Source organism: Hyla sarda, chromosome 6, assembly GCF_029499605.1.
Source record: "Hyla sarda isolate aHylSar1 chromosome 6, aHylSar1.hap1, whole genome shotgun sequence".
NCBI classification, from domain to species: domain Eukaryota; kingdom Metazoa; phylum Chordata; class Amphibia; order Anura; family Hylidae; genus Hyla; species Hyla sarda.
Window position 1 is genome coordinate 120,229,999 of NC_079194.1, and position 14,833 is coordinate 120,244,831.

Genomic DNA, 14,833 nt, shown 5'->3' on the forward strand with positions numbered 1-14,833 from the left:
TTTTTTGCGTTTGTCAAAACCGCTGTAACAATCAGCCACCCCTGTGCAAATCACCTCAAATGTACATGGTGCACTCTCCCTTCTGAGCCTTGTTGTGCGCCCCCAGAGCACTTTGCGCCCACATATGGGGTATCTCCGTAGTCAGGAGAAGTTGCATTACAAATTTTGGGGGTCTTTTTTCCCTTTTACCTCTTGTCAAAATGAAAAGTATAGGGCAACACCAGCATGTTAGTGTAAAAAATTTATTTTTTTACACTAACATGCTGGTGTAGACCCCAATTTCACCTTTTCATAAGGGGTGAAAGGAGAAAAAGCCCCCCAAAATTTGTAAGGCAATTTCTCCCGTGTACGGCGATACCCCATATGTGACCCTAAACTGTTGCCTTGAAATACGACAGGGCTCCGAAGTGAGAGCGCCATGTGCATTTGAGGCCTGAATTAGGGATTTGCATTGGGGTGGACATAAGGGTATTCTACGCCAGTGATTCCCCAACAGGGTGCCTCTAGCTGTTGCAAAACTCCCAGCATGCTTGGACAGTCAACGGCTGTCCGGCAATACTGGGAGTTGTTGTTTTGCAACAGCTGGAGGCTCCATTTTGAAAACAGTGGCGTACCAGACGTTTTTCATTTTTATTGGGGAGGGGGGCTGTGTAGGGGTATGTGTATATGTAGTGTTTTTTACTTTTTATTTTATTTTGTGATAGTTTAGTGTAGTGTAGTGTTTTTAGGGTACAGTCACACGGGCGGGGGGTTACAGCGATTTTCCCGCTGCGAGTTTGAGCTGCCGCGCAAAATTTGCTGCATCGCAAACTTGCAGCCTGATACTCACTGTAAGCCCCTGCCCATGTGAATGTACCCTGTACATTTACAAGGGGGGGACCTCCAGCTGTTTCAAAACTACAACTCCCAGCATGCACAGTCTATCAGTGCATGCTGGTAGTTATAGTTTTGCAACAGCTGGAGGCACACGGGTTGGGAAACACTGAGTTAGGAAACAGACAATGTTTCCCAACCAGTGTGCCTCCTGTTGTTGCAAAACCACAACTCCCAAACATTCTCAGGCATGCTGGGAGTAGTAGTTTGGCAACATCTTTAGAGCCAGATGTTGCCGAACTACAACTCCCAGCATGCTTGGAGTTGTAGTTTGCAACATCTGGAGGACTACAGTTTGCAGACCACTAATACAGTGGTTCCCAATCTGTGCCCTTCCAGATGTTGCAAAATACAACTCCCAGTATGCCAAAACTGTCCAGGCATGCTGGGAGTTGTAGTTCTGCAACATCTGAAGGGCCAGATGTTACAGAACTACAACTCCCAGCATGCCTGGACAGTAAGGGCATGCTGAGAATGTGTAGTTTTGCAACATCTGGAAGGGCACAGTGGTCTCCAAACTGTGGACCTCCAGATGTTGCCAAACTGCAACTCTCAGCATGCCCAGACGCCAAGGGCTGTCTGGGCATGCTGGGAGTTGTAGTATATAGGGTCCCAATACAGCAATGCATGTTGCTTTACGGCGACGTGCATTGCTGTAAAGGGCCCGACCGCGGCTGAAGATCTACTCACCTGTCGCCGCCGCCATCTTCCTCGCCGGGATCCGGGTCTTCAGGGACGAGGTAAGTACCGGGGCCGGTCCCCAGCACTCCCCCGTCCCCCGCCACGTCCTCCGGTCTTCCTCCCGTCCTCTCCGGACTTCAAGGGGCCGGGCAGGACGGGAGGAAGTAACCGCACCCCCCCCCCCCCCCCCCCCCCCCTGCGATTGGTCGGTTAACTAACCGACAGATCGCAGGGAATAGAGGACCTCGCTCCTAGTCTTCAGCATGGTCCTGGCTGTCTGTGACAGCCGGGATCATGCGAAATTACCAGGCGGTCGGGTCCCAGAGACCCGATCAGCCCGGTATCGCCGCAGATCGCAAGGGCGATTTCCCTTGCGATTTGCGGCGATCGCCGACATGGGGGGCATACATGGCCCCCCTCGGCGTTTGCCCTGGATCCCTGCTGAAGGATTTCAGCAGGGATCCGCTTCCGATCTCCGCCGGGTGAGCGGCGGAGACCAGGAAAAGACATGACGTATGCATACGTCATGGGTCCTTAAGACCCAGGGTGTGATGACGTATGCATACGTCATGGGTCCTGAAGAGGTTAAGGATGGCGGACGTATCCATACACCACTGTTTTAAAGTCCTTAAGGACTGAGGGCGTATGGAAATCATTCAGCAGGCATCCCGGCACATCGCCGAGGGGGATCCTGAGACCCCCCCATGTCAGCGATCGCAGGAAATCGCATGTCAAGTCACAACAATGTGTTTTTCTGCTATTCCGGGCTGATCGGGTCTCTGATGACCCGATCGCCCGGAAAATAGGGATTCGGAAAATAGGGTCATTGACAGCCCCAATCATCCTGAGGGATAGGAGCGAGGTCACAGTGGTGCGATCTCCTCCTATCCCCTGAAATTAGTCAGAAATGAATTCTGACCAATGGCAGCGCACGTCAGGGGGTTGCCATGGAAACCCCCACTCTGCCCACCCCTGGATGTCGGGCAGAACGGGGGGAGAAGATGGCGGCCGGTACCTGAGGACAAGATGTCGTGGGGATCGCCGATCATCGGTGGAGACAGCAGAGATCAGCGGCACAGGTAGTGAGGCGATGGGGGGGGGGGGGGGGCAAGAAAGGTGGCAGTAAAGCGATATTTACTGCTGCCCTTCTAGTGGTTGCCAAACTGCAACTCCCAGCATGCCCAGACAGCCAAAGGCTGTCTGGGCATGCTGGGAGTTGTAGTTTTGAAACATCTGGAGGGTCACAGTTTGGAGACCACTATTACAGTGGTACCCAAACGGTAGCCCTCCAGATGTTGCCAAACTACAACTCTCAGCATGCCAAGACTGCCCAGGCATGCTGGGAGTTGTAGTTCTGTAACATGTCACTTCAGATTTTGCAATTTTCATGAAAATGTTGAAAATTGCTGCAATACTTTGAAGCATTCTAATTTTTTCAATAAGTGAAAATATGTCTATTTTATGATTCCAACATAAAGTAGACATATTGTATTTGTGAACCAATATAACATTTATTTGGAATATCAATTTTCTTTACAAGCAGAGAGTTTAAAAGTTAGAAAAATGCTACATTTTCAAAATTTTCATGAAATTTGGGGATTTTTCACCAAGAAACGATGCAAGTAACAACGAAAATTTACCACTAACATAAAGTAGAATTTGTCACGAAAAAACATTCTCAGACTCAGAATAATCGGTAAAAGCATCTCAGAGTTATTAATGCATAAAGTGACGGTGGTCAGAATTGCGAAAAAGGGCTCAGTCCTTAAGGTGAAAAAGGGCTCAGTCCTTAACGGGAGGACAGGTTGGAAATGGGAGTGCTCCAGTCCACACCCCTAATCCACTACGGGTTTTCCAATGTAAGGTCTTTTTAGGTGAGGCCTCCGATGCTGATTGCTAGAGAGAGACTGAGATGAGAAGCAGCCACAGCCAGATCTGCATCTCAAACCTACCATGTCTGAACCTTCCTCTATGGACATTTCTGTGAGTTTGCTTGGAGCCAGACAGGGGTGAACTGACAACACTCAGGGCCCCCGGACCAAATAAAGCAAGGGCCCCCAGTCGGCCCCTGGCCACACCTCTGCCCCACCCCTATTCGGACATCAGCCTGATTGGTAATGTCTGGCATTAGCCAAGGGAGTGGAAGTGGGAGCAGGCACTGTGCGTACATGTATGCCTTGTGTCTTTAAGGCTCATTTACACGGACGGATCCACAGTGTATTTTACGGTGCGGTCTGCCAACAATGGACCCCACAGTGCTGCCTCCATCTGTGTTTGCTCATAGCGGCAATCCGCTACGAACAGACAAGCTTTGATGTGCATGTTCGACGCACGCATGCGCAGTATATTCGCACACATCTCAGCTGATCTCGGCCTAGCTCAGGGAACAGGAGGAGCGGCTGCGATATGTGCAAGTATACTGCGCATGCGTGAGGCGAGCATGCACCTCGAAGCATGTCTGCTCGTAGCGGTGGATTGCCGCTATGAGCAGACACAGATGGAGGCAGCACCGTAGGGTCCATTGCCGGCAGATCTGTCCATGTGAATAAGCACTTAGGGTACGTTCACACGTACAGGATCTGTTGTATATTTACTGCAGCTGATTTTGCTACCTATTGAAGCTAATGGGTTGCAAAGTCAGCTGCACAAAATATGCAGCAAAAATATGCAGCAGATCCTGTACATGTGAATGTGCCCTTAAGGTGTTAATGATAAATAAAAAAGCAGTGTGTTCACATGTTGTTGCCCCAGTGGGGTCACTTTCCTTCCTCCAGTGTCCTCAGGTCAACAAAAGGTCACATTACCAGAAATTTTTTTCAAAATCACGGTAAAACTGCGCCATTTTTGCTGCAATTTTGAAAAATCGCGGTAAAACCGCACCATTTTTGCAGCGATTTTTCCCAAAAATTGATCTGATAATGTGACCTGTTGGTGACCTGTGGACACTGGAGAAGGGGAAAGTGACCCCACTGGGCTGCTACTATACACATGACCCAGACCCAGAATATACTGCTGATCAGGGGGAAGAGAGGCAGCACACAGGGACATCACTCACCTCACATGAAGCATCCGCTCTGTGTTCCCGGGAGGCCTGTCAGCTCTCGGCCCCTCCTCTTCCTGTGCTGGGGCGGAGCCAACAATCATGTCCTCTTCATCCCTGCTGTCCTCTTCATCCCTGCTGTCTGTATATGCAGAGCAGGAGCAGCGCAGGGATATTTATATAGAGAAAGACATCATCTGAAAGTAGCGCTTGTCTGACTGGGGATCCGGGACAAGTGTCCTGAATCCTCAGCAGCTGCAGCGGGCCCTTTACACGGCCGGGTCTTCGGACTACGGCCGAATGGACCGTCCGGTCAGTCCGCCCCTGGAGCCAGACATTAGGCCCACAGTAGGATAGTGGGGTATACTGATGTTTAGTTAGAGCCGGACAGGCTCAGGTTTTGTTTGCACTATGCTTTGTGCCTAAAATTAATTTAAATAAACATCCTCTTGGACGTTTGAAACCTACTGCCTGTGTGAATACTGTCATTGCCGACCCCACCGTGTGAGCTGTTCCCTACAATACATACACTAGCTAAACTAACTTTCTGTGACACAGGCAGGATTCTCACATGGCTTCTCCCATCCCTTTACGGCAGTGCTGGGGGTCAGGACTAGAGAATCTGACGAGTCCGAATTAGTTACGAATTTCACGAAAAATTTGATTCACAACGGATGCGAATATAGCCGCGATTCTATCATGCAAATTGCTTCATTAACCCCTTAAGGATGCAGCTCATTTTCACCTTCAGGACTCAGCCCTTTTTCGCAATTCTGACCACTGTCACTTTATGCATTAATAAATCTAAGATGCTTTTACCAATCATTCTGAGATTGTTTTTTCGTGACATATTCTACTTTATGTTAGTGGTAAATTTTCGTCGTTACTTGCATCCTTTCTTGGTGAAAAATCCCAAAATGTCATGAAAATTTTGAAAATGTTGCATTTTTCTAACTTTGAAGCTCTCTGCTTGTAAGGAAAATTGATATTCTAAATTCCAAATTTTATATTGATTCACAAATACAATATGTCTTCTTTATGTTGGCCTCATAAAATGGACATATTTGTACTTTTTTGAAAAAATTAGAGGCCTTCAAAGTATAGCAGCAATTTCCCAAATTTTCCTGAAAATTGCAAAATGTGAATGGACAGATGTTACTGAACTACAACTCCCAGCATGCCTGGGCAGTCTAGGCATGCTGAGAGTTGTAGTTTGGCAACATCTGGAGGGCCACCGTTTAGGCACCACTGTAATAGTGGTCTCCAAACTGTAACCCTCCAGATGTTGCAAAACTGCAACTCCCAGCAGAGGCTGTCTGGGCATGCTGGGAGTTGCAGTTTGGCAACCACTAGAAGGGCAGCAGTAAAGACTGCCACCTTTCTACCCCCACCCCCCCCACCGTCGCCTCCCTACCTGCGCCGCTGATCTCCACTGTCTCCACCGATGATCGGCAGTCCCCACCGCATCTTCTTTCCAGGTACCGACCGCCATTTTCTCCCCCCATTCTGCCAAACATCCAGGGGTGGGCAGAGCGGGGGTTTCCATGGCAACCCCCTGTCGTGCACTGCCATTGGTCAGAACTAATTTCTGACTAATGGAAGGGGATAGGAGGAGATTGCAGCACTGCAACCTCGCTCCTATCCCTCAGGATGATCGGGGCTGTCACTGACAGCTCCGATCATCCCTATTTTCTGGGTGATCTGTTCACCAGACACCCGATCAGCTCGGAATAGGAGATAATCGCATGTCTGAATTGACATGCGATTTTCTCCGACCGCCGACATGGGGGGTCTAAGGACCCCCCTCGACGATGTGCGGGGATGTCTGCTGAATGATTTCAGCAGGCATCCCGGTCCGGTCCCCAACCGACTAGCTGTGTGCTGCAGCACTGTTGTGTAAGTGTACTATAGCACTATTTTGTACCTGTTAATCTGTCAAGGGCCTAGATACTGTGAAAGGCCAGGCAAAAGTAATCACTAGCTGGTGTTTTACTCAATACGTTTTTTTAAGCGTACTGTAGCGCATTTTTCTGGTATGTGCATACCACATACGTACATCTAAATAGTGTACTATTTTGTACCTGTTAATCTGTCAGGGGCCCAAATACCGTGAAAAGCCAGGCAAAAGTACTCACCGGCTGATGTTTTACTCCACTACTTCTTTAATTACCCCATAATTGTAAGCGCTGCGGAATCTGTGGGCGCTATATAAATAAAATAAATAAAAAATAAAATAAATAAGCGTACTCTAGCCCATTTTTCTGCCTTCATAAGTGCATACCACATACCTACATCTAAGTAGTGTACTATTTTGTACCTTTTAATCTGTCAAGGGCCTAGATACTGTGAAAGGCCAGGCAAAAGTACTCACTGGCTGGTGTTTTACTCCACTACTTCTATAACGACCAAGGACGTATATTTACGTCCTAGTGCTGCAGTACTAAGCGCACCAGGACCTATATTTCCGTCCTGTACATGACCGCGAGTATCGGAGCGATGCTTGCATCATGCGTGGCTGGTCTCGGCTGCTGATCGCAGCCAGGGACCCACTGGTAATGCCCAACATCCGCTATCGCGTGGATGTCTGCCACTAACCCCTCAGATGCCGTGATCAATATAGATCACGGCATCTGCGGGAGTGCGGTAAGAAATGTGGATGATCCAATCCGATCATAAAGAATGGCGCACGGAGGTCCCCTCACCTGCCTCCGCCTCCTTCCATGGGTCTTCTGCTCTTGTCTGAGATCGAGCAGTCCAGAGCAGAAGATGACTGATATCACTGATCAGTGCTATGCCCTATACATAGCACTGAACAGTATAAGCAATCAAAGGTTTGCTATAAATAGTCCCCTATAGGGACTATTAACCTCTTCAGAGTGTATCCATACGCCCGTGGGAATTCCGGTCCCCACCGCTAGCCGGTTGGGGACCGGAGCCGGATGCCTGCTGAAATCGTTCAGCAGGCATCGCGGCATATCGCCCAGGGGGGTCATGGTGACCCCCCATGTCGGCGATGGCCGCAGATCGCTGGACAATTCAGCCCAGCGATCTGGGTGGATTCCGGGTCAATTGGGTCTCCAGTGACCCAGTGACCCGGAATTACAGGCTACTTGGGGCCGCGAGGGACTGAACTGAAGCGGCGGCGTGGATCTGCAGTTGGAGCTGAGTGACAGCCTCCTGCTGTTGCTTAGCAACAGCTCCCAGCATGCAAAAAGGGCATGCTGGGAGCTGTAGTTATGCAACAGCAGGAGGCAGACCACCACAACTCCCAGCATTCCCTTATGGGCATGCTGGGACTTATAGTTTTGCAACAGCTGGAGGCACATTTTTTCTATGGAAAAGTGTACCTTCAGCTGTTGTATAACTACAACTCCCAGCTTGCACAAACAGCTAAAGTGCATGCTGGGAGTTGTAGTGGTGCATCTGCTGGTTGCATAACTACAACTCCCAGCATGCCCGTTGGCTGTCGGTGACTGCTGACAGTTGTAGTTTTGCAACAGCTGAAGGCACACTGGTTGTGAAACTCAGAGATTTTTTTTTAACCTAACTCAGTGTTTCACGACCGGTGTGCCTCCAGCTGTTGCAAACTACAACTCCCAGCATGCACCGTACACCATGCACCGTACATGCTGGGAGTTGCAGTTTTGCAACAGCTGGAGGCACACTGGTTGTGAAACACTGAGTTAGGTCACAAACTCAGTGATACATAACCAGTGTGCCTACAGTTGTTGCAAAACTAAAACTCTCAGCATGTACAGTCTGTCAGTGCATGCTGAGAGTCGTAGTTTTGCAACAGCTGGATGTACCCCCCCCCCCCCCAATGTGAACGTACAGGGTACACTCACATGGGCGGAGGTTTACAGTAAGTATCCGGCTGCAAGTTTGAGCTGCGGCAAATTTTCTGCCGCAGCTCAAACTGCATGCGAGAAACTACTGTGAACCCCCGCCCGTGCGACTGTACCCTAAAAACACTACACTACCACAAAATAAAATAAAAAGTAAAAAAACACTACACATACCCCTACACAGCCCCCCTTCCCTCCCCAATAAAAATGAAAAACGTCTGGTACGCCACTGTTTCCAAAACGGAGCCTCCAGCTGTTGCAAAACAACTACTCCCAGTATTACCAGACAGCCACTGACTGTCCAGGCATGCTGGGAGTTTTACAACAGCTGGAGGCACCCTGTTTGGGAATCACTGGCGTAGAATACCCCTATTTCCACCCCTGTGCAAGTCCCTAATTTAGGCCTCAAATGGGCATGGCGCTCTCACTTTGGAGCCCTGTCGTATTTCAAGGCAACAGTTTATGGTCACATATGGGGTATCGCCGTACTCGGGAGAAATTGTGTTACAAATTTTTGGGGGTATTTTCTGCTTTTACCCTTTTTAAAAATTTAAAATTTTTGGGAAAACAAGCATTTTAGGTAAAAAAATTATTTTTTTTTACATATGCAAAAGTCGTGAAACACCTGTGGGGTATAAAGGTTCACTTAACCCCTTGTTAAGTTCCCCGAGGGGTCTAGTTTCCAAAATAGTATGCCATGTGGGTTTTTGTTTGCTGTCCTGGCACCATAGGGGCTTTCTAAATGCGGCAGGCCCCCAGAGCAAAATCTGCTTACAAAAAGCCAAATGTGACTATTCCTCTTCTGAGACCTGTAGTGCACCAGCATAGCACTTTTCACCCCCATATGGGGTGTTTTCTGAATCGGGAGAAATGGGCTTCAAATTTTGGGGGGTATTTTCTGCTATTACCCTTTTTAAAAATGTAAAACGAGCATTTTAGGTAAAATTTTTATTTATTTTTTACATTTGCAAAAGTCATGAAACACCTGGGGCGTATTAAGGCTCACTTTATTCCATGTTACATTCCCCGAGGGGTCTAGTTTCCAAAATGCTATGCCATGTGTTTTTTTTTTTTTGCTGTTTTGACACCCTTGGGGCTTCCTAAAGGTGACATGCCCCCCAAAAACCATTTCAGAAAAATGTTCTCTCCAAAATCCCTTTGTCGCTCCTTCCGTTCTGAGCCCTCTACTGCGCCCGCCGAACACTTTACATAGACATATGAGGTATGTGCTTACTCGAGAGAAATTGGGCTACAAATACAAGTAAAAATTTTCTCCTTTTACCACTTGCAAAAATTCAAAAATTGGGTCTACAAGAACATGCGAGTGTAAAAAATGAAGATTTTGAATTTTCTCCTTCACTTTGCTGCTATTCCTGTGAAACACCTAAAGGGTTAATACACTTACTGAATGTCATTTTGAATACTTTGGGGGATGTAGTTTTTATAATGGGGTCATTTCACCAAGAAAGGATGCAAGTTACCATAACATTTTACCACTATGTTAAAGTAGAATATGTCACGGAAAAACTCTCTCGGAATCAGAATGATAAGTAAAAGCATTCCAGAGTTATTAATGTTTAAAGTGACAGTGGTCAGAATTGCAAAAAACGGCCGAGTCCTTAAGGTGAAAAAGGGCTAAGTCCTTAAGGGGTTAAGTGTAAAAATAAAAGTAAAAAGTAATGTGAAAAATCCCCTCCCCCAATAAACATGTAAAATTTCCTTTTTTCTCATTTTACCCCCATAAAGTGGAAAAAAATTATATTTAATACACAAATTTGTATCACCGTGTGCGTAAATGTCCGAACTATTAAAATATAATGTTATTGATCCCGTACGGTGAACAGCGTGAACGTAAAAAAAAAGTGCAAAATTGCTGCTCTTTTGTCACAGTTTATAAAAAAATGTTTAATTTATAAAAGTTTTATACACACAAATTTGGTATCAGTAAAAAGTAAATGAGCACTCATACAGCCGCTTATACTGAAAAATGAAGAAGTTATAGATCGTCAAAATAGTATTTTAAACATACTAATTTGGTTAAAAAGTTTGTGTTTTTTTTTTTAAGCGCGACAATACTAGAAAAGTATGCAATCATGGGTATCATTTTAATCGTATTGACGCACAAAAAAAAGAACACATGTCATTTTACCGTAAATTGTACACCGTGAAAACGAAACCTTCCAAAATTTGAATAATTGCGGTTTTCTTTTTAATTTCCCCACACAAATAGTATTTTTTTGGTTGCGCCATACATTTTATGGTAAAATGAGTGATGTCATTACGCAGGACAACTGATTGCGCAAAAAACAAGCCCTCATACTAGTCTGTGGATGAAAATATAAAAGAATTATGGTTTTTAGAAGACAAGGAGGAAAAAATGAAAATGCAAAAATAAAATTGGCCTGGTCCTTAAAGGGGTACTCCGCCCCTAGACATCTTATCCCCTATCCAAAGGATAGGGGATAAGATGTCAGATCGCCGCGGTCCCGCTGCTGGGGATCCCCGGGATCCCAGCTGCGGCACCGCGCTATCATTACAGTACAGAGTGAATTCGCTCTGCACGTAATGACGGGCAATACAGGGGCTGGAGCATCATTATGTCACGGCTCCACCCATCGTGATGTCACGGCCCGCCCCTTTCAATACAAGTCTATGGGAGGAGGCGTGGTGGTCGTCACGCCCCCTGCCATAGACTTGCATTAAGGGGACGGGCCGTGATGTCACGAGGGGTGGAGCCATGACGTCACGCTGCTCCGTCCCCTGTGTCGCCCGTCATTACGCACAGAGCGAACTCGCTCTGTGCTGTAATGATAGCGCGGTGCTGCAGCAGCGATCCCCGGGGTCCCCAGCAGCGGGACCATTGCAATCTGACATCTTATCCCCTATCATTTGGATAGGGGATAAGATGTCTAGGGGCGGAGTACCCCTTTAAGGTTCTTACTCCATAACTTTTTTAAGCGTACTGTAGCGCATTTTTCTGCCTTCATAAGTGCATACACATACCTACACCTAAGTAGTGTACTATATTGTACCTGTTAATCTGTCAAGGACGTAGGGTTTTGTACTAGTTTTTAATTACTAGTATTGTACTCCCCTCATATACGCACTAAGTATGTCTTCTGCCCCTGTTGTTCCTCCTCCTCACTGCTGCTCAGCACCGGGTTCTTCAGGGCTCCATCTGTGCAATGTAATGAAGTGCAGCCTCTGCGCTCACTAGTATGAAAGGGTGGCGGGCCCCCTCACATGCTGGACCCCTGTGCAGCAGGACCAGCTGCACAGGCGATATATCCGCCTCTGCTCCTACTTTTTACATAGTCCAGTTAAATTCTTCCTGACACACGGCCATCACCAGTAACAATTTCTTGTTTTCTTCTTGCTTGATAAACTGTATTACTGTTAAATCTGTTTATTCGTGTTATGTCAGACCTGACAGAATTTCAAAGAAAAGTGATTCTGCACCATTATCAGTAAAAGCCGTCAGGTATCCATGGCAGAGCTCCAACAGTCAAACATTTGTTGGCACCACAAAATGTCAAACAGTGTTCTGAATCGTGCAAACAGCACAAAGCATGGACACCGGAGGCATGGAAACATGTGATATGTCTAATACATCCAGCTTCTCTGTTTTTTCCACTTTTGGTCATGTGTAAGTCTGGAGATCACTTGATGAAGAATACAATGATGACGGACTTAAACCCACTGTCAAGCATAGTGATAATTTCTGTAGGGTTTGAGATCCAGACACACCTGTGAGTCATTCTCAATGGTTAAAGGGTAGCTCCCACCATCCTATTTTTTGTCTGTCCCTGCCTATTGCCAATCTATCCCTAACCCCCTCCCTGCTTTTAATTTTTATTTTTACTATATTAAAAATGCCTTTTGTCTGCCTGGCAGTGTTCTCACTACCAGGCAGACATCCCCAGCAGGCACCACGTCACTGATGCCTGCTGGGGGGGGGGGGGACTTCCGCCCTTAGTTCATCTACACAGGGTGCCTCCAGTTGTTTCATCACTACAACTCCCAGCTTGCCCTGACATCTATTGGCTGTCAGGGCATGCTGGGAGTTGTAGTATTGAAACAGTTGGAGGCACCCTGTGTAGATAAACTATTAGTTACATGCGGCGCTAGTCCGTCCCCTCCCTCTCCCTCCCGCGCATTACCCCGTTCCCTCCATCACAACCCCCCCCCCCCCCCCATTACACTTACTGCAGAGTCCGGCAGCGGGCGTGCAGGGACAGCGGCGGCGACGAGACGGAGGCAGCGGCGGCGATGTGCGGGAGCGAGCGCAGGCTGAATGAAAAAGGATCGATGCCCGGCCGCATCGGTCCTTTTTCAGGCGTGACGTCACGCCAGGCTGCAGCCGGCCACTAGGAGGGAGACCCCTAGTGGCCGGTTTTCAAATGTAAATTAAACAATTTTAATTTAAAAAAAAATTATAAAAGTATATTAGAGATATGTTGTAGTACATAAGTACTACAACATATCAAACAATAAAGTTTGTGACAGTGCCCATTTAAGTAACAGCCTAGAATTGTCTGGATATTCTAATACTTTGTTAACTGATGGTGATACAATCTTCCAGGATAGCATTGCTCCTGTCCACACTACTCGGATCTTGGTTTGAGGAGCATGGATATGAAGTTGAAGGGGTTGGCAACCTTTAACACATTTTTTTATAAATTGCTGCTGAAAACTTACACATACTGTGAGCCTTCTCTGCGGCCCTGTTCTCTTTTATCACTCCATTCTGTTCTTGCCTTGTTCCCTGTCGGCAGTTGGAGGACTCATTGTCCATACATTGCTCCCTATGGAGGATCACATGACAAAACACGCCACCGAATCTCCTCCACTGTGCCAGCGCTCCTTGCTTAAAGGGGTACTCCGGTGAAAACCTTTTTTCTTTTAAATCAACTGGTGGCAGAAAGTTAAACATATTTGTAAATCACTTCTATTAAAAAAATCTTAATCCTTCCAGTACTTATTAGCTGCTGAATGCTACAGAGGAAATTCCTTTCTTTTTGGAACACTGATGACATCACAAGCACAGTGCTCTCTGCTGACATCTCTGTCCATTTTAGCAACCATGCATAGCAGATGCATAGCAGATGCATAGCAGATGTATGCTAAGGGCAGCATGGTGGCTCAGTGGTTAGCACTGCTGCCTTGCAGTGCTGGGGACTTGGGTTCAAATCTCACAAAGGACAACAATAAATAAAGCGTTATTAACATCAGCAGCGAGAACTGTGCTTGTGATGTCATCAGAGAGCATTCCAAAAAGAAAAGAATTTCCTCTGTAGTATTAAGCAGCTAAAAAGTACAGGAAGGATTAAGAATTTTTAATAGAAGTAATTTACAAATATATTTAACTTTCTGCCACCAGTTGATTTAAAAGAAAAAAGGTTTTCACCGGAGTACCCCTTTAAGTGCATGGTACTGCTATGGAAGATGCACAGTATCATCATGTGCTCCTCTATAGGCACCATGTAGGCAGGGCCACATAGATGCCTCACAGTATTTGTAAGTGTCCAACCCCTTTAAAGGTATACTCCGGTGAAAACCTTTTTTCTTTCAAATCAACTGGTGGCAGAAAGTTAAACATATTTGTAAGTTACTTCTATTAAAAAATCTTAATCCTTCCAGTACTTATTAGCTGCTGAATGCTACAGAGGAAATTCCTTTCTTTTTGGAACACTGATGACATCACGAGCACAGTGCTCACTGCTGACATCTCTGTCCATTTTAACAACCATGCACAGCAGATGTATGCTAAGGGCAGCATGGTGGCTCAGTGGTTAGCACTGCTTCCTTGCAGTGCTGGGGACTTGGGTTCAAATCCCACTAAGGACAACAATAAATAAAGTGTTATTATTATTATAATAACGCCAGCAGAGAGAACTGTGCTCGTGATGTCATCAGAGAGCATTCCAAAAAGAAAATAATTTCCTCTGTAGTATTCAGCAGCTAATAAGTACAGGAAGGATTAAGATTTTTTAATAGAAGTAATTTAAAAATATGTTTAACTTTCTGCCACCAGTTGATTTAAAAGAAAAAATGTTTTCACCGGAGTACCCCTTTAAGCGCAGTGTACTGCTATGGAAGAGGCACAGTATCATCATGTGCTCCTCTATAGGCACCATGTAGGCAGGGCCACATAGATGCCTCACAGTATTTGTAAGTGTCCAACCCCTTTAAGCCTCTACCTTGGTCACCCAGACATCAGACCTGAATAATATTAGAGAATCTAGAGAACAAAGTTAGAAGTGAATTCCCAGCACTTGCTTTAGTCAAGAAAATAGCATCTGTATTAGTTGACAAATGGAACAAAAAAACGATTTGTTTGTTTATTCCTCAAAGTATTTTAGCAGTATCGTGTGCAGAAAGGGCTCCTATCCTT